Source organism: Bombina bombina, chromosome 5 (genome assembly GCF_027579735.1).
Source record: "Bombina bombina isolate aBomBom1 chromosome 5, aBomBom1.pri, whole genome shotgun sequence".
Lineage (NCBI taxonomy): Eukaryota > Metazoa > Chordata > Amphibia > Anura > Bombinatoridae > Bombina > Bombina bombina.
Genome location: NC_069503.1, coordinates 1,089,333,827 through 1,089,353,507, shown reverse-complemented (window position 1 = coordinate 1,089,353,507; position 19,681 = coordinate 1,089,333,827).

Sequence of the window (19,681 nt, the reverse complement as noted above, 5' to 3'; positions counted from 1 at the left end):
TCTACATAGTTAAAATAAATACAAACTTGCCTGTAAAATAAAAATAAATCCTAAACTAGCTACCATGTAACTATTAGTTATATTGTAGCTAGTTTAGGGTTTATTTTATAGGTAAGTATTTAGTTTTAAATAGGAATAATGTAGTTAATGATAGTAATATTTATTTAGATTTATTTAAATTATATTTAAGTTAGGGGGTGTTAGGTTTAGGGTTAGACTTAGGTTTAGGGGTTAATAACTTTAATATAGTGGCGGCGACGTTGGGGGCGGCAGATTAGGGGTTAATAAATTTAGGTAGGTGGCGGTGATGTTGGGGCCAGCAGATAAGGGGTTAATAATATTTAACTAATGTTTGCGAGGCGGGAGTGCAGCGGTTTAGGGGTTAATATGTTTATTATAGTGGCGGCGACGTTGGGGGCGGCAGATTAGGGGTTAATAAGTGTAGGTAGGTGGTGGCGACGTTGGGGGTGGCAGATTAGGGGTTAATAAATATAATGTAGGTGTTGGCAACATTGGGGGCAGCAGATTAGGGGTTCCTAAGTAAAATGTAGGTGGCGGTGGAATCAATGGGGCTGCGTTAGGGAGTTTTACGCTGCTAACCTACTCTGCACCGCTAATCTAGGTACACCCTCTTTCTACTGACACAATAATTGGAAACAGCTCCAATAATGTCAGATTCCTCCTTAGACCAAAAGCAATCCAGTCCTGAGGCCATGGAGCGGCGCTCCACTCCCGTCCAGGTATGCCCCTTAGCCATACCCTCCTGCTACGTCAGTAAATAAATGCAGCATTTGGTTAGAGATTGGATCGTCTCTCCACAAGCAGATCCCGTTGAATTTCTTCAGAAATTCCTCCCACACTCTGAGATCCTCCATCATCTCTTGTGTCACTTTGATCTGCTTTCTAACCCCTTGTGGCCCTTTAAATTGTTCCTCTAATCTCCTGTTAAAAATCCTCCCCATGGGGATGGCCCTACCAGCAAAATTTAGGAGGCCCAGCAAGGATTGCAGTTCCTTCAGGGACACATAATCCACTGCCACCGGTGACAGAACCACCTCTAATAGGCGGTCGACCTTGTCACGTGGGAGTCTACAAACAGCTGCCGTGTGTCAATTTCAATACCTAAGAAAGTGAGACACGTGCAAGGACCTTGCATCTAGTCGTCTGCCAATGGTACTCCGAATCTGCCCATGATGTCCTGCATGATCTCCATCATTCTCTCACATTTGTCTGAGTTAGCCCTCCCCACTAGTAAGAAACCGTCTAGGTAGTGGGCCACGGCCCCAACACCTTTGGCACAACCCAAGGTAAAAAAGAGCTAAAAGTTTCAAACAAAACACCTAGAACACTCCAGACTTCAGGTCAGTTATCCCTTAATTTTGCTACAGGCCCACTAGAGGGCCCTCCACTGTCATTGTCTTTTTTATTATGTATGTGTTAATTATGTAATTCTACTGCATTGATTGGTCCTTTAAGAAGCGCAGGTCTCGGGTGAAGCGGCGCACAAATAAAACTACAGAGAACACCCCAGGCAAGTGGCCACAGGGTGTCTGGGTGATTGTATGCCTGAAAGTGGGGTGCCTCTAGTACATGAGATACATGCTGAGATGGGTGAGCTATTGCCGAATGCCTCAGAAGATGGAGTCTAGTGATGCCCAATAAAGTGCACCATAGTCATGAGATCACTGAGACAGCCAATAAACAATTCCTTATCTTGATCCCTTCTCTCACGGGCAGCGCCTTTGTCAATCAAAGAATTACAATTTATTTAAATATAGTTATTTTTTTGTGTGTGTATATTTTATAATTTTATTTCAATAAAGTGTTTTTTTGGTTTAATCCCTAAATGTTATTTTCTGCCCTTGGTGATAAAAGGGTTAAAGTGACCCGTTAGGTAAATACCCTATGGGGTGTCTAGTTTCTCCAGGTCAGAAATGTGCATTCTTCAGTTTCGTTAGCTGAGGAATGCAGTAAAAAAGCAGCCTGATTTCTACAAAGGTTAAACACACTAAGATATGGATTTGCACAGATCTTAGTGTGTTGCTCTTTCACAAGAATAAATACAGCTCCTAAAAAGAGCTAAAGGCGGCGATTGGCCATCTTCTACCGCATTCTGCAGCTGACAAGACTGCTGCATGCACACGTCTACTCCAGATATATACTTGTGTGTAGCGGGTTTGGGTTGGGTGACAGCTATTTAGCTTACAGTCCAAGCATCACAAATGTTAGTGTTAAACCAATAATCATCCTTGCACTATTTGCCCTATATTTGATATAAGTTACTTGGAAACCCAGATATCTGAGGTATTACTGAAAACAGGACGTAAAAATTTCTATTTTGAGGTATTTTATTTTAGCTAGCTTTATAGATATTGTTATAAAGAAAACTGTAAAACATTCTTTTCCCATTTCCCTCATTTTACAGTATTAATGGGACGGTAAGGACAAAATTAAACTATCATGATACAAACAGAGCTTGCACTTTTATACAACATTCCAATTTACTTCTATTATATCACTGTTTTCTCTTGCTATCCTTTGTTGAAACGAATACATAGGTAGGCACAGTATCAACAATGCACTACAGGGAGCTAGCTACTGATTGGTGGCTGGACATATATACCTGTTGTCATTGGCTCACCCGATGAGTTCAGCTTGCTTCCAGTAATGCATTGCTGTTCCTTCAACAAAAGACACAAATAGAATAAATAAAAAACACAAAGCACTATAAACAGCACTATAAAATCATATATACAAAATATTTATTTAAAAATTAAAATGACTAACAATCAGTGAAAGATTTTATAAAAAGACACGAGGAATATAAATATATCTGTCTGTCAGTGAGATCAAACAATGTGGGGCTGACTTGTCACTTGACACCATGCGGATACTGCAATCTACCCCCGAAGTTTAAGGTCCGCCTGAAACTTAAGTTAAGAAGCACTGGTCATTAGACCGCTGCTCTTTAACTCATCTGCTACCTCTGAAGATTGACACTTCCTGCTAGCAGCAGATTGATGGTGAATGTGCAAGGGGCGGCATTGCGCAAGCATTTAATCAGAAATGCTTGTGCAATTATAAATGCTGGCAGCGTATGCTGTAGGCAGTTAGCAATGTCGGGCGGACATAATCCGCTACAGCGGATCATGTCCGCTCAACATTTGATAAATCTAACCCCATATATTATTATTGCAGGATCTCTTTTTTGAGCAAAATTTTTACAATTCAAAAATGATTAAAAAATGTCAAGGTATCAATACAAGCAATAGGTGTATATAAAATTTGTTGATTCAAAAGGTCAAATGTAGGACACATTAAATCCTGGCGATATACCTGTATATATAAAAAGTGCTTGGCAAACACGTTAAAGGGCCAGTAAACCTAGCAAATAATATTATATCATTCTGCACAATGTGCAGAATTATATAACATTAGCTTAGTGCCAGGTTTCTAAAGTGAAGAGTTATAGATATTTCATGAAGAAAACAGAACGCCGCTCCTGGCTCTACTGAGCGGGTCTGTTTTCTTCTCCAAAGCGCATCGTGGGCAGGCTGTCTAGTTACAGAGCGCCCGATCACGCTATTAAACTCAATGTAGCTCGCTCCTGCTCTGGTCTGGTAGCGAGCTACTTTGAGTTTAATAGCGTGATCGGGCCGGCTGTGATTAGACAGCGTGCCCAGATGCGCTTAGGAGAAGAAAACAGACCCGCTCAGTAGAGCCAGGAGCAGCGTTCTGTTTTCTTTGCAAGATATCTATTTAACCCCTCACTTTAGAAATCTGGTGCTGAGCTAATGTTATATAATTCTGCACTATGTGCAGAATTATATAACATTATTTGCTAGGTTTACTGGCCCTTTAATTATTGACAGCATGAGTAATGTATATATAGATGCAGGAAATGAAACAGCGAATCAAATAGTAAGCATTAAGTGCTAAAAGAAGAAAGAAAAGCCCGGATGTCAGGTCTAGAAGGAGGGCACATTGGACCCCACTTCCTAGGAGGCAATAGGGTGAACCGGAGGGCAAGGGGGTGGGAGTTTGAGAGGGGGTTTATAAACCCCTGACAGGAAGTGAGGTCACAAGTGTTCCCAGGAGCAGCACGGTAGGAGATGGTTTTTTTTTTTTTTGGATTTACCTGTTAGACGGAGGCTCTACTTGCGGAGCTGTTGTAGGTGGCGAGGCGGAAAAGAGAGGCCTGGATCCAGGAGCAGCTGGGTACGGCCGGTGTGGCAGCAGCAGGAGTTCCAGCATCAGATGGAGCGGCGATCAGGAGCAGAGGACGGCCGGCCAGGAGGTCGAGGCCACCTGAGAGTCCGGATATCCACACTACCAGGTCCAGGAGAGTGAGGAGGCGGCCGGGCGGTCCAGGGGAGAAGTCGGTGAGGTTGGATGGAGGCAGAGGGTGTCGCACGGGAGCTGCAGCTGAGTCGCAGCCTAAGACGGTGCCGGTCAATGAAATCATGGAGGTGCATCATCGGGAGGAGCAGGGTGCAGCAAGAGGATGCAGGAGGTCGGTGAGAGCCAGGAGGATCGTCGTGGACAACGGTAAATGCCAGCTGAGGTATTGAAGTGAAGGGGACACAGATGCAGTAGTGGGGGCTATAAATAAGGCCAGGACCACCACAGGAGGCATGGATGAAGGGAGCGGGATTGGGGGGTCACATGTAAGGCCTGAATCACTCAAGGGGAGGGACTGGGATTGGGGGGGCCACGAATGAGGCCACAGTTTTAGTCGAGGAGGGGAGTCTCCGGACCACGGCGGCAATGAGGTGCCTCGGGCAGTAGGAAAAAGGGCAGGAAATAGGCAATGGGTTTAAGGGACGGGGCCATTCGTGAGGCCGAGCAGGAGCGGTGAGGAGGTGATAGGGGGCCATGTGGGTACTATGAGGCTCCTTGGTGTAGCGGTAATAGATAGTCATGGGGTGGGCCTGAGGGGTGGCTGATGAAGTGCAGCGACCGGGGAGGATTAGACCAGGGGCCGCGGCGGGGGGGGGGGGGTCTGTTGCTGCGCGGATGAAGTTAAGGAGTAGTTGGCGGGATGATGGTTTGTAGCGAGTAGGTAAGGGGGCGGGGGGGTCCCTGCTGTGGTAGATCAGTGAGATAGGAGGCTTGTGGGTAAGATTGGAGGGATTTGGTTGTGTGGGCAGGGAGCCCTACCTGAGGTTGAAAGAAGGAAAAAGGAAATTTGAATGCTGGGCGGTAAAGGGGAGCATAATGACCGTGGGTGACCCTGCAGTGTAGGGATGGCTGGGAGTCCGGCACCTTCCGACGGGCTGTGGAGGACAGAGGGATAGGGAAAAGTTTTGGGTGAGTATGAGGCAGGGTAGGTCATCAGGGGAATATTCTTGGGGGGGAGCCGCCGCTGGAGCTGGAAGCCAGCAGTGACTTCTGGGAGGATCCATTGGACCAGGGATGGCTGGCCAGGTAGGAGATCTGTACGCCCTGGTGCAGATCTTGCAATTGTTGTCTCCTCAATGGAGAGAGGAGTGGGTGGGTCAGAGGGAGCAGGATAGAGGGGTGGGAGGGGCAGAGGGGAGGCTCTAGGGGGAGGGATCGCAATGCTATGTCTCCCTCACAGGCAACAGGTACAGGAGCTAGGAGGGGAGGGGTGATTCCCCACCCCCAGGCATGGTGACAGCCTCCAGTGGATGCCGGAGATCAAGGTCTCCATTGAGACGACCACGAGGAGCAGGGATTCCTAAATCCCCAACCTGGGCACGAGTGGAGAGGAACAGTGAAAGGAGCAGGTACGGCACGGGGCGGTCCCCTGCAAGGAGGGACAATGTACGGAGGAGGCTAGACGCCAGCAGGGGACTGGAGAACGGCGGCAGAGACAGAGACCACAGGAGAGACACAGTGACAGATCGGGCGGATGGACCAGTGACGGTGCAACAGCCAGCAGGTGAGTTGGCGGCTGGAGGGGAGCCTGGGATGAGTGGTTCAGTGAATGGAGAGAGGGAAGTGATTGTGGCAGGCTTAAAGGGTTTTTTGACGGCCTTGAAGAGGCCAGGTGGGACGGGGAGCTCGGTAGCAGTGGCTTGGGCGACGCCTGGTTCAGTAACATCAGGAAGAGGTCCGCAGGCGAGTGTCGTAGTAGGTAGTATAGGGGCAGTGTGGATGCCGGTTGCATGTGGGAGGGAGAGGTGATTCGGGTGCCTGAGGGGACCCTTAGAAGGCCATGCTTATGTTCGGTGTGTCCCTTAGGTGTTCCCCTTGAATAGCGAGTTGAGGGAAAAGATAGGGAAGAAGGAATTTGTGGAGATATTTTCCTTGTTAACATTAGCAAGTTTTGGAGGTGAAGGAGGATGAAAAGGAGAAGGGTAAGAAAGAGAAGGAGGAGAGGAAGAAGTGATGGAGGAAGTTGCCAAAGACTTTTGGGAACTGGTTCCAGGCCTTCTGTATCATGGCCAGCGTGATCTGTGAGAAATCCCTAGAGCAGGGAGCTCCACTGTTCTGTTATTTTGATGAGATATCTAGTGCCTATAGAATGTATGGGGGGAAGGCGTGGTGGAGGTATGATGATGGGTTTAGACAGTGGATGGTGGTGTGGCCGGAAATGAGGTGGGATGATAGGGACATGGGGATATGGTTGGAGATGATGACCCCCTTATGGGGGAATTATTCCTTTCAAGGTTACAGGCAAGCGAGTGGGGGTGGAGGCACAGGTAATGGTATGGTTATGGCCATCCAAAAAGGTTTGTTCATCCAGTGTAATGAAGGGCAGTGTAGGTTTGGGGCATCGTGCAAATACAAGCATGAGTGTTCTGGCTGCAGCGGGATGCACTCCTTCACAAAATGCTTCAAGAAAGCTAGGCAAGGGACCTGGCCAGTGGATGTGGGTGCAGTGGGCATGGACCCCAGTGAGGGTAGAAAGGATGGTTCCATGGCTAGAGTCGTACGCCCGGAAGAGGGGGCATGCTGGGGATGCAGAGATTATTTTGACAGGTTTCAGTATGGGGTTTGTAATTCCGTACCGGGATCAGGAGTCTGGGTTTTTTTCTGGGAACTTAAAATCGGCTAGGGAATACCCGGAGGTATTGAGGGACAAATTGTGGAAAGAAGTGAACCTTGGGGAGAATGGTGGGTCCATTACGGGACCCGCCATTGCCCAATTTGAGGGTTTCCCCATTGGGATTGGTTCCCAAAATGACGGCAGGGCAATTCCGGATGAAGTATGCGTTTTTGATAAAACAGTGGCATTGGTGAGATCAGCGGGTAGAGGGGTATTAATGGCGAAGGTGGATGTTGAATCGGCCTTCCGGTTGTTGCCAGTATAACCAAAATGTCATCATCTCCTGGGTTGTATGTTAGAGGAACTCTTTTTTGTGGACCTCTCCATCCCGATGGGCTGTTCTATTTCATGTTCCTACTTTGAAAAGTTCAGTTCATTTGCGGAGTGGGTGGTGAAAAAAAAGGCGGGAAAGTCATCAGTAGTGCACTTCTTGGATGACTTCCTTTTCATCTGCCCGGCGGGGTCAGAGGTGTGTGAGCTGCTGGTCAGGGTTTTTGGGAGATAGCCCAGGATTTTGGTATCCCGGTAGCAGCAGAGAAGTCTGAAAGGCCATCTACGTCTTTGAGTTTCCTAGGCATACAGTTGAATTTGGATAGGATGGAATGCAGGCTTCCGGAGGATAAGCTACCAGTAGATGGTGATTGACAGCATCCTAGGGAGAAAAAAAGTCACGCTCAGGGAGGTGCAGTCGCTATTGGGCAAACTGAATTTTGCTGGCCGAATTATACCCATTGGATGGGTCTTTTGCCGCAGGCTGTTGCTGGCGATAGTAGGGGTATTAAACCCGAGACACCACATTCGGTTGTCAAGGGAAGTGAAAGAGTATTTGAAAGTATGGAAAATCTTCCTGGAAGATTTTAATGGGAAGTTGATAATGCAGGAGAGGGGGTGGTCTGACGACCAGTTGTGTTTATACATGGATGCTTCGGGGGCCCATGACTTTGGGGCGTATTTGAATGGACAGTGGTGTGTGGGAGCATGGCTGCAGTCGTGGGCGGACGTGTGGCTAACCAAAATTTTACTTTCCTGGAACTGTTCCCACTGGTGGTGGCTCTTCGGATCTCGCCCGAGCGATTGAGCAACAAGAGGGTGTGCTTCCATTCAGACAACCTGGGTGTGGGCAATCAACCGCTTGACGACTAATTTGCTGGCAGTGATTAGATTACTGAGGGTGTTTGTGCTGGAGTGCTTGCGTTGCAATATCTCTTTCAGAGCAGTACATGTTGCAGGGCGTTTGAATGTGATCGCTGATTCTTTATCCTGATTTCAGTGGGATTGGTTCTGAGAGTTGGCCCTGAGGGCGGACCAGGATGGAGTCGAATGCCCGGGGGAGCTGTGGCAGCTGGGCTGCAAGGAGTGCTAAGTCTGGTAAAAGGGGCTCTGGTCCCTAACACATGGAGGGCGTATGCCCGAGTGTGGCAACTGTGGTGGGAGATGGCTAGGGTGGAACAACTGCAGGAGGATAGGGACGGTTGCTTAAAGATTCTTTTAGAGAGGATAAGGAATTGGGATAGGGCAAGGCTGTCGCCTTCTGAGATTTGTAAAAGAATGGCGGTGATGGCATTCTTTTTTCAGATTTTAGGTTGTGAAGATTTGACCAAAGTATTTGTAGTTCGAATTGCAGTTTATGTAGAGTTAGATCGTGGGTGGATGGGCGCAGGCCAATAACGTTTTCCATTTTGCAAGGTTTGGTGGCTCGGTTGGGTGATATATGTTTTTCACGGCACAAAGAGATATTGTTCAGAACAGCATTTGTGTTGGCTTTCTTCTGAGCCTTTAGGGTATCGGAATTGATGGAAAAGAATTGTTGGGACAGAAGTGGTTTAGGGAGGCAAGACGTGGTTTTGTAAGAGGGCATGGTAGAGTTATGGGTAAGGAGGTCAACAACGGATCAAGGCGGAAAAGGGGTGATGGTAGTGTTAAGAGAGATTGGAGGGGGTTGTTGCCCGGTGGGTACAGTGTGGGAGTTCTGCAGGGTGGTTAATCATAGCACAGGGCCACTGCTGGTGCATGCGGATGGGTCGATGTTAACTAGGTTACAGTTCATGTTGTGTGCAAGTGTGTTAAAGTGTGCGCAAGAGGCACCAGGCTACTCCAACCCTAAAGTCCCTCAAATTAGGGAAAAAGGATATGTGAAAGAATGAAAACGAGGAGAAGCGCTAATAAAAGCTAAAGGTGCTAAATAGATTAAAATAATTGCTATGCAAACAAATTGAGGTGAAATGAAATAAATTAACTTGCTTTACAAGTATAGTTTAAAACAAACAATCACAGTAGTACATGTCCTACAAAAAAGAAACATAAAACACTTAAGAATCGGACGTCTCCGATGTAATAAAAACAGAATAAAAACTGCTGTTGCCAATATAAACCTTGTCTCAGTATTATGAAGAGGAGGTCGGCATCAAAACTAAAGTCCTCAGATGATTCAAAAGAGAAACTAAGCCGGGTAAATGCAAACCCGTTTTTACCTTAGGTGTACCGTCCGTGTATCAAGAGTCACCTCCGTGAGGCATATGCATGTCCCGTGACGTCACTTAATCGGGAGGCGTCGTCTCTGTAGGGCAATCCTATTGGTCAGGATAGCTTGAATGCAAACTATAGCGGCCGCTATAATGTAGATGGTGAACTCCGCTCTTAGTGCAGGATCGCACGCAGGGTCACAATATATCCAGATTTCGTCTGCAGATCTTCTAATAGACGGACTTTAATGTGTGATTTCAAACCGGCTTCAACTTAAGCGCATGGCCCTTCACAATGTAGTCCTCGTGTTTTCCGTGGGTAGCTGAAGAATCTTTCGCTCCAATAAAGAAATACAGTCCTTATAGACAATATATGAAGTGTATGAAGTGTAAGGCAGCTGTAACTTTCATCAACGCGTTTCTCCCTCTTACAGGGCTTTCTCAAGATGAATTAGCTCTAGTTACAGCCTCCTTTTAAACAGTGTAGACTCATACCTATTGGTCAGGTGAGATTACCTTAACTGGCAGGTGTGTTTAATACAATTGATCTATTGGCAACAGTACTGGCAACTTAGGAAAAAATATATATATATATAATAAGAGACAAAACATTTATATATAATTAGATTTGAGAATATCTCTAGAAATGCTTAAATTTTGGTGCATTTATATATTAGCCGCAATTTGCAGTCAAATAAAAATAAAAGTATAACTCCAAATAAAAGAGGCTTTCAAAGAAACAATATAACTGTCACTGAAGGGAGGGTTTAAAAGAGCAACAGATCATCCTCACTAAGGTGGTCAAAAGTGTGACTGTGTACTAAAAATAATCATATACTAATGTGCATAAAGAAAACAAGTAGAAAAAATATATAAAAAAATATATGTTTATATATGCTACGGACCAATGTAGAAAGATTATATATAACTGCAGTAGTTTAGTAGTTTCTAATAAACTTCTGATTCTCACTAAATCTAAAATTAATTGTCTATAATTAGTCACATGATAATCTTTAAACCTTTGTTTTATGGGGTATATCTGTATTCACTTTTATAAATCACAAGACCTCTGCTACATTTTCAAAGTCTAATATCGTTCACTATCTATAAATTAGATTAGCTTTTTTGTGTCATTGTAAGCAAATATATAATTTTTCATATCGGCAGAAAACTGCAGTTATATATAATCTTTCTACATTGGTCCGTAGCATATATAAACATATATTTTTTTATATATTTTTTTCTACTTGTTTTCTTTATGCACATTAGTATATGATTATTTTTAGTACACAGTCACACTTTTGACCACCTTAGTGAGGATGATCTGTTGCTCTTTTAAACCCTCCCTTCAGTGACAGTTATATTGTTTCTTTGAAAGCCTCTTTTATTTGGAGTTATACTTTTATTTTTATTTGACTGCAAATTGCGGCTAATATATAAATGCACCAAAATTTAAGCATTTCTAGAGATATTCTCAAATCTAATTATATATAAATGTTTTGTCTCTTATTATATATATATATATTTTTTTTTTCCTAAGTTGCCAGTACTGTTGCCAATAGATCAATTGTATTAAACACACCTGCCAGTTAAGGTAATCTCACCTGACCAATAGGTATGAGTCTACACTGTTTAAAAGGAGGCTGTAACTGGAGCTAATTCATCTTGAGAAAGCCCTGTAAGAGGGAGAAACGCTTTGATGAAAGTTACAGCTGCCTTACACTTCATATATTGTCTATAAGGACTGTATTTCTTTATTGGAGCGAAAGATTCTTCAGCTACCCAAGGAAAACACGAGGACTACATTGTGAAGGGCCATGCGCTTAAGTTGAAGCCGGTTTGAAATCACACATTAAAGTCCGTCTATTAGAAGATCTGCAGACGAAATCTGGATATATTGTGACCCTGCGTGCGATCCTGCACTAAGAGCGGAGTTCACCATCTACATTATAGCGGCCGCTATAGTTTGCATTCAAGCTATCCTGACCAATAGGATTGCCCTACAGAGACGACGCCTCCCGATTAAGTGACGTCACGGGACATGCATACGCCTCACAGAGGTGACTCTTGATACACGGACGGTACACCTAAGGTAAAAACGGGTTTGCATTTACCCGGCTTAGTTTCTCTTTTGAATCATCTGAGGACTTTAGTTTTGATGCCGACCTCCTCTTCATAATACTGAGACAAGGTTTATATTGGCAACAGCAGTTTTTATTCTGTTTTTATTACATCGGAGACGTCCGATTCTTAAGTGTTTTATGTTTCTTTTTTGTAGGACATGTACTACTGTGATTGTTTGTTTTAAACTATATTTGTAAAGCAAGTTAATTTATTTCATTTCATCTCAATTTGTTTGCATAGCAATTATTTTAATCTATTTAGCACTTTTAGCTTTTATTAGCGCTTCTCCTCGTTTTCATTCTTTTACAGTTCATGTTGGTTATGCTGAAGGCATTGGGTTTAATGGGTTTGAGAGAGGAAGAGTTTGGGACTCACTCGTTCAGAATCGGGGCAGCTATGGAGGCAGCAAATTTGGGGCTAGACCCGGTGGTTATCAGGAAGATTGGAAGGTGGAGGTCTGAGAGATTCCAGGGGTATGTGAGACCGGGCCTGGTGTTATGAAGGGGGGATCTGATTGGTTGTAACTTTTCATTTGGCAGATCTATTGAGATGTTGAGATGTTGTTTTTTGGGTGAGAAGAGCAGCAGCAGTGAAGGAAGTTGGGGTTCAGCTGGGTTTATCTAGAGACCAAGTAGTCGTGAGATGGTTTGGGATCCAGGGAATGAAATGGGGTCAGGTAGTGGGAAAGGTGGTTGAATACGTGAAATTGTTTATGCCCCCAAAAGTTTTAGTAATTCATGCAGGAGGGAATGATTTGGGGTTCATGCCCCAAAAGGATCTGATTGAGGCTATGAAGAGTAGTTTTGATAGACTATTACAGTTGTTTCCGGGTTTAATTTTGGTTTGGTCAGGAATTGAGAGTATATTGGTGTGGAAGTCAGCATGGGACATAAAGAAGTTGGATGCTTCCAGAAGGAAGGTTAATAGAATGGTGAGCGGGTATGTGAGGAGGCTGGGGGGTATTGGACTACGCCATGAGGAGTTTGAGCTAGATGTTTCTACCTAAAGGATGGGGTGCACCTGAACGAGGTAGGGTTGCATCTGTTCAATTTTACAGTAAAAGAAGGGATTGAAAAGGCCTTAGCTTTAGGTGGTGGTACTCGCTGAGGGGCGAGTGGTGGCGGGTTGCTTGCTATGGTCTGTTGAGGCTTACACCTGATGTATAGTGGCTGATACTTTTGGTGGTGTAGCAGAAAGGAAGAGTGATGGTGGACGCCCCGCCCTGAGAAGGGTTGGGGGCTTATAGTGAGATAAAGCAAGCACTGAGGTATTTTAAAAGGTGTTTTAAATGTTGAGAAGTTAAAATGTTAACCTGTTAATTGATTTGGTTTAATAAGTAAGCTGCAGCCCTTTCTCTCCAAGTCTGAAGGTCTTGCCTTGATTGATGCTTGATGGAATGAGTGACTTAGAAATGTGGGGACAAGAAAAGCCGGATGTCAGGCCTATAAGGAGGGCACATATGACCCCATTTCCTAGGAGGCAATGGGGTGAACCAAGGACAAGGGGGTGGGAGTTTGAGAGGGGGTTTATAAACCCCTGATAGGAAGTGAGGTCACAAGTGTCCCCAGGAGCAGCACGGTAGGAGGTGTTTTTTTCCCTCCCTCCCTCCCTCCCTCCCTCCCAAAGGTTTTAGCTGAGATGTAATGGTTGTCGCAGCAATGGCGGGATGCTTGCTATGGTCTGTTGAGGTTTACGCCTGATGGATAATGGCTGATACTTTTGGTGGTGTAGCAGAAAGGAAGAGTGATGGTGGATGCCCCGCCCTGAGAAGGGGTAGGGGCTTATAGTGAGATAAAGAACTGAGGTGTTTTAAAAGCTGTTTTAAATGTTGAGAAGTTAAAATGTTAACCTGTTAATTGGTTTGGTTTATTAAATAAGCTATGGCATTTTCTCTCCCAATCTGGTGGTCTTGTCTTTATTGATGCTTGATGGAATGAATGACTTAGAAATGTGGGGTCATGCACAAGTTACTAGCAGCATAAGTTATATACACAATGATGCAGAAAGTAAAACATATGAATTGCTAACAACAAATCTAATTAAAAAAAAACAGCAAAAAAAAATAAAGAAAAGAACAGATATAGAATACTCAAAAAAGCTAATAAAAAAAAGCTAAAAAGCTGTGAATAGCAACACTTGCCTAGCCCATACCACAGTTCCACATTGCGTTTCAGGGACACACCCCTTCATCACCGCTCCTTTAGAGAAACTGGAATAGATTCTGTGCAATTTAGAACCCTGAATCTCCTACATGATTATCAGTGGTTGCTTGAACAAATGCAGGAACATTTATCAATGTTTTTCATTGATCACAGCAAAGAAGAGGTCATTAACAACACTCACATGCATTTTCTAGGGGTGTGTCCCTGTGCTTTAAATAATGCAAATTTTGCTTATAAATTTAGAGTTTTCAATCCTTTTAAAAAATGTAAAACAATTATTTTGTAAGCAGATATTGTGCAATGCAGTGCTTAAAGGGACATTATACACTTGTTTTTTTTATTGGCATAAATGTTTTGTAGATGACCTATTTATATAGCCTGTAACATTTTTTTTGTTGGTTTTTTTTTTTTTAAATGGATAGTTTTGCTTATTTTAAATAACATTGCTCTGATTTTCAGACTCCTAACCAAGCCCCAAAGTTTTACGAGAATACCGACGTATACCTACTCCAGTTTGCTTCTGTTTGTGTAAAGGGTCTTTTCATAAGCAAAGGAAGGGGGAAAGGTGGAATGTCTGATATTTCCCACTTGCAGTGGGTGTTCCAGTAACCTTTTAAACAGAGCTAAACTGGAAGCTTCTAAGTAAGTTTTTAAATGGTTTTATACTGGATTTTTATATCAGTATCTGTGCATTATTCTTTATAGTAGTGTCTATTACATGCAGTTATATGAAACTTGGTGTATATTGTCCCTTTAAAATGAAATCACAATTTTTTCTATCGTGATTCAGATAGAGCATACAATTGTAAACAACTTTTTAATTTACTTTTATGATCAAATTTTCTTCATTATCTTGGTATCCTTTACTTTGCATTTCAACAAAAGATAGCAGAACAACAACATATTAAATAATTGGAGTAAATTGGACAGTTGTTCAAAATTGCATGCTCTGTCTGAATTATGAAAGAAAAAATTTGGTCTTCATGTCCCTTTAATTTCTGGTACAATTAATAGCTATTCCAACAGGGACACTAAATCCAGTAAGAATGAGTGATTTTTACTTTTTGTGTGATTATCAAATTAACTTAGATTAGGTATTTAAATGTCAATGTTGAAGACATTTTCTTATGTGAAAGGTTTTATCTGTAGGTAAGTGCTCTATTCCTTTTACTATTAACAGGATCAATTTTCTAGTAATTAAGAGATAGTTTATTTCTGCCGGAAAGTTGGATTCTGTGACCCTTATCTGACTTCATATAGCTCTGACCTATGTCTTTTCTTGTTCATTTATAAATCTGAACAGCTTGTTCCTATGTGAAAACGTGTACCTAAGTCTGGCTTCTCCTTGTTTTAGATCTGAAAACTAGATTTTTAATTCATCATTTACTTTGACTTTCTTAGTTTCTGTTTTGCATTTTTTTTGATGGTATATTTGCTTTTTAATCTATCTATCTATCTATCTATCTATCTATCTATCTGTCTATCTAAATATTTATCATCTATCCATTTATCTCTATCTATGTATCATTTGTAACAAATCAAGTGAATACAAACAGATAATAATTCTTTTTTCCTCATTAAAACCATGTGCGCAGAATAGACTTATGAAAGGCCACCTGGCATTGTACTAAGCAGACAGCTTGCAGTTACGGACCTACTCAACAGAGGACCCTGTTGCAAAAAAAATTGGACCCCCAAAGGTAACTTAAAGGGACAGTCTACACCAGAATTGTTTTTTAAAAAAAGATAGATAATCCCTTTATTACCCATTCCCTTGTTTTGCACAATTAACACAGTTATATAAATACACTTTTTACCTCTGTGATTACCTTGCATCTAAGCCTCTGCAAACTGCCCGCTTATTTCAGTTCCTTTGACAGACATCCATTTGAGCCAATCAGAGCTGGCTCAGCTTAACTCCACGTACGTGAGCACAGTGTTATGTATATGACACACATGAACTAACACCCTCTAGTGGTGAAAAACTATCAAAATGCCCTAAGAGAAAAGGCAGCCTTCAAGGGCTTAGAAATTAGCATATGAACCTCCTAGGTTTAGCTTACAACTAAGAATACCAAGAGAATAAAGCAAAATTGGTGATAAAAGTAAATTGGAAAACTGTTTAAAATCACATTCTCTACCTGAATCATGAAAGTTTATTTTGGACTAGACTGTCCCTTTAATAGTAAGCAATAGTAATAATATACATGCTGCTCTCTATAGTGTTTTTGAGGAGAGATAGATAATCTGCACTAATAAAAGGCTCCCTGCATTAGGGTTGTACACATTCTACACGTCTGTGTATAGACTGTCTGCTATGGGCCCCCCTAGTATTTGGGCTCTGGTGCCACTGCACCTGCTGCACCAAAGGTAGTTCCGCCCATGACTGCTTGTGCAATGCCACCCCCCTGATCATGTGCAGCCAATCACGTGCAAGTAGGAGCTTTTGTTCACCCCGGTTTTAGATCTCTGGGAGGGATTGAGCAATGCCATTTTAGAGTTGGTGTACTAGGTTATGATGAAGCAGTCTTATGCTGGCTTGCACATGTGAAGGCGCCCAAAGCGGCATTCTCAGTTTCTTAAATGGAGCCCATGGTTAAAAGCAAGTTTCAGCACTAGGGGCACACAATCTTACAGCTAAAAGTAAGCTACAAATTAGCTACATGTGATTTAAAAAAACATCTATATTAGAAACAGGAGTCGGCTGACAACCCATAGTGCACCTGGGCAAAAAGGAGTGTCTCTTATTAGTACTGATTGGACCATTAAAAATATTGCTGCCACCAGTAGACATCATGTGGTAAATGCAGTCATCAGCATTGACATCTGATAGCGACATGTTTATATGGTCACTGTCAGATAGATCTAAAATATAAACTTGCACTTCTATTTCACATCAATGGGTTGGACAGGTTTCTTGCTCATGCAGGCCCCTCCCCACCTACCCATAGTTGGTTACCAATAACTTGATAGGTCAGTCTATCCCAATAAGAAACTTACATAAAATGAATGTATGGGTTATGTAGCTCATGTAATCTTTACAGTAAATATTCCTGTTTGTATCTTTACTGGTGAGGAAAGCTTATGCAATTAAGTTATTTTGGAACTTTATACATAGGCTTTTAATCATGCATTGCGAATATCTGCTCACAAAATCATGTCACACAACAGTCCTGAAGCTTGTGGGATTATATTGGTTTGGGAGGTCTTCTTGCTGTTCCTATTATTTTAGTGCTATTGTTATAAAACCTTTTTTTCCCTCTGAAATTTTTAAAAATATGGCGCTTTTACAGACCCGCTCTCTGCTCTCTGCTGAGCGGGTCTGTTTTTTTTACTCAGCGCATCGGGCCAGCTGTATAGTCACAGCCTGGCCTGACCGCGCCATAACATTAAGTGCAGCTCGCTCCTGCTGTCAGACAGAGCAGGAGTGAGCTGCACTTAATGTTCTGGCGCGGTCGGGCCGGGCTGTGACTATACAGCTGGCCCGATGCGCTGTGTAAAAAAAACAGACCCACTCAGCAGAGAGCAGAGAGCAGGTCTGTAAAACGAGTATATTTTTAAAAAATGAAAATGGAAAAAAAGGTTTTATAATGATAGCATTAAAATAATGTTATATAATTCTGCACTATGTGCAGAATTATATAACATTATTTTTTACTTTACTGTCACTTTAAGTACAGGAACCAGCTGCAGATATCAGTTTAACTGGAATGCTTTAACTGATGATTAGGTTCATTATTCCAAGTACAAGCCAAAGTCAGGATCCAGAAGATCTGAAGATAACCCGGCGACAAAACAGAAGAAACAGTTAAAAGGATAAACCAATAAACAGTTCCTGAAGTGAGCAACCACTTACCCGTCCAAGACAAGACAACAAAACTGAAGAACAAACAGGTGGAAGGGCCCAAGTAACAAGCTTGGGTCAAACCTGAATAGACAATGCAGGAACAGGTATGCCAGAATAAATAAGCACAGAATGACACCATTATTGCCCTTTAAAACATCCGGTGCAACTTTTGGTGCCAAATTTGCCGTAAGGTTATTTCCCGACCCTGTCACCACAAATAGTGCTACATTTATTGCAGGTAACAAAGTCAGAGACATAATTAATATCAGCTTTAATATCCACTAGTTTAGATTTAGCTCACCAAGCCACCATAGTAGTGCTAACGCCAGCATATCTCATAGCAGTGTTTTTCAACTCCAGTGTTCAGGGCATATCAATGCCCCTGTGCTCTAGTTCAGATATCCTACTGGTGTGCATTAACTGCTCGAACCCAAGGCTTCTTCTTAGTGTGGCTCATAGTGCGCTCAAGTAATCCCTGATAAAACCCACCGTTTGTTCAATGCCTCAAACTAAGTAGGAGAATTCATCCCAAGAAAAAAAGTGTACATACCTAAGTCTAGTTTGTGCTGAGCATATCTCTCCAACATCAGTCATTCTCCAGCAAGGTGAAAATGAGTAGGAGCTGATTACTGGTTGATCCCCATTTTATTGCTAAATTATTAGCATGTGGCTATTAGACATGTGCGATTCGGTTTGGTTCGATTCGGAAATTTGGAAAATTTGGCAAATTCAGATATTCGGATCAAACCGAATCTCCGAATTAAAATAGTGCCGAATCTACCAAATAAATCTGAATAACTTCAGATTTATTCGGATTAATTCGGTAGATTCGGATGGCCATGAATTACACTAGTATTGTACAGTATATTAGGTTATATCACTCTGCTATGGGTTACACCTAATGTACAGTACATAATACTAGTCTACTCCCACCTAACACTTACCAAAATTCCGAATTTCCGAATCGAACCGAATCCAGCCGAATTTATTCGAATCCGAATGAATCCGAAACAAATCCGAACCTAATTTATTCAAATTTTTCCGAATTCTAATCGCTCTGAACCGAAATTCGAAAAAATCCGAATCGATCCGAACCAAATTTTTTCGCCATACACATGTCTAGTGGCTATTATACACGACTCAGTTCTGATCTTTTTACACAGACATTATGCTTTAAAATATGTCTATGTAAATATTCCAGGGATACATTAACTGCTCAATGTTAAGAGCAGCAATGTACTATGTCTCTTGTCGTTGGCTCTCTAGACGTGTTCAGATAGCTATTAGTAGTGTATTTCTGCTCTGGAGTTGAAGGGAAGGATTAAACTGGAGGGGTTAAACTGTCATATGCAAGCAACAGTGCAATCAGAGCATTGTCTTTATGCACTTTTATATATCTTTAAAGGGACACTGAACCCAATTTTTTTCTTTCGTGATTCAGATAGAGCATGCAATTTTAAGCAACTTTCTAATTTACTCCTATTATCATTTTTTCTTGAGAAAGGTCAGTGTATGACCGAAACGCGTTGACTGGTGAGTAATAATCTAATCTTTATATTTGTGTAAAAACAATCTGCACTATTATACATTTTTTTCGGCAGAAGGAATAACACCCGGGTTACGCTGGAGCTGTTCCCTGCCTATTAACGCTGAAGCCCAATCCCCGTTACAAGAATAAAACTGCACATAGACTCTCTGAACTATCTACAGAGGAACTATTCCTACAATCTGTCTGGAGTACGCAAAACAAACTTTTTTTCCACTTACTTATTTTTTGCTGTTTTTTTGCTGCTATTATGGTCAACTAATCATGCTGGATATTAGTGGAATTTAATTATCCGGATTACTTATTGTTTTTCCACAATCACTGGCATATACACACACTTATTTGGAAGTATGTCACAGTGTTTCCGTTTGTAACTATTTTTCTGTTAAGTAGCACCGCACCTAATTGTTATCTTGTGTTCTCGTTTTTTTGAACCATTGGATTGTTTATTAGCACTAATCACAATTGTTTTAATTTTTACCTATAACTTTGAATATTGGATTGTTAATTTGAGCATTTGGCAAT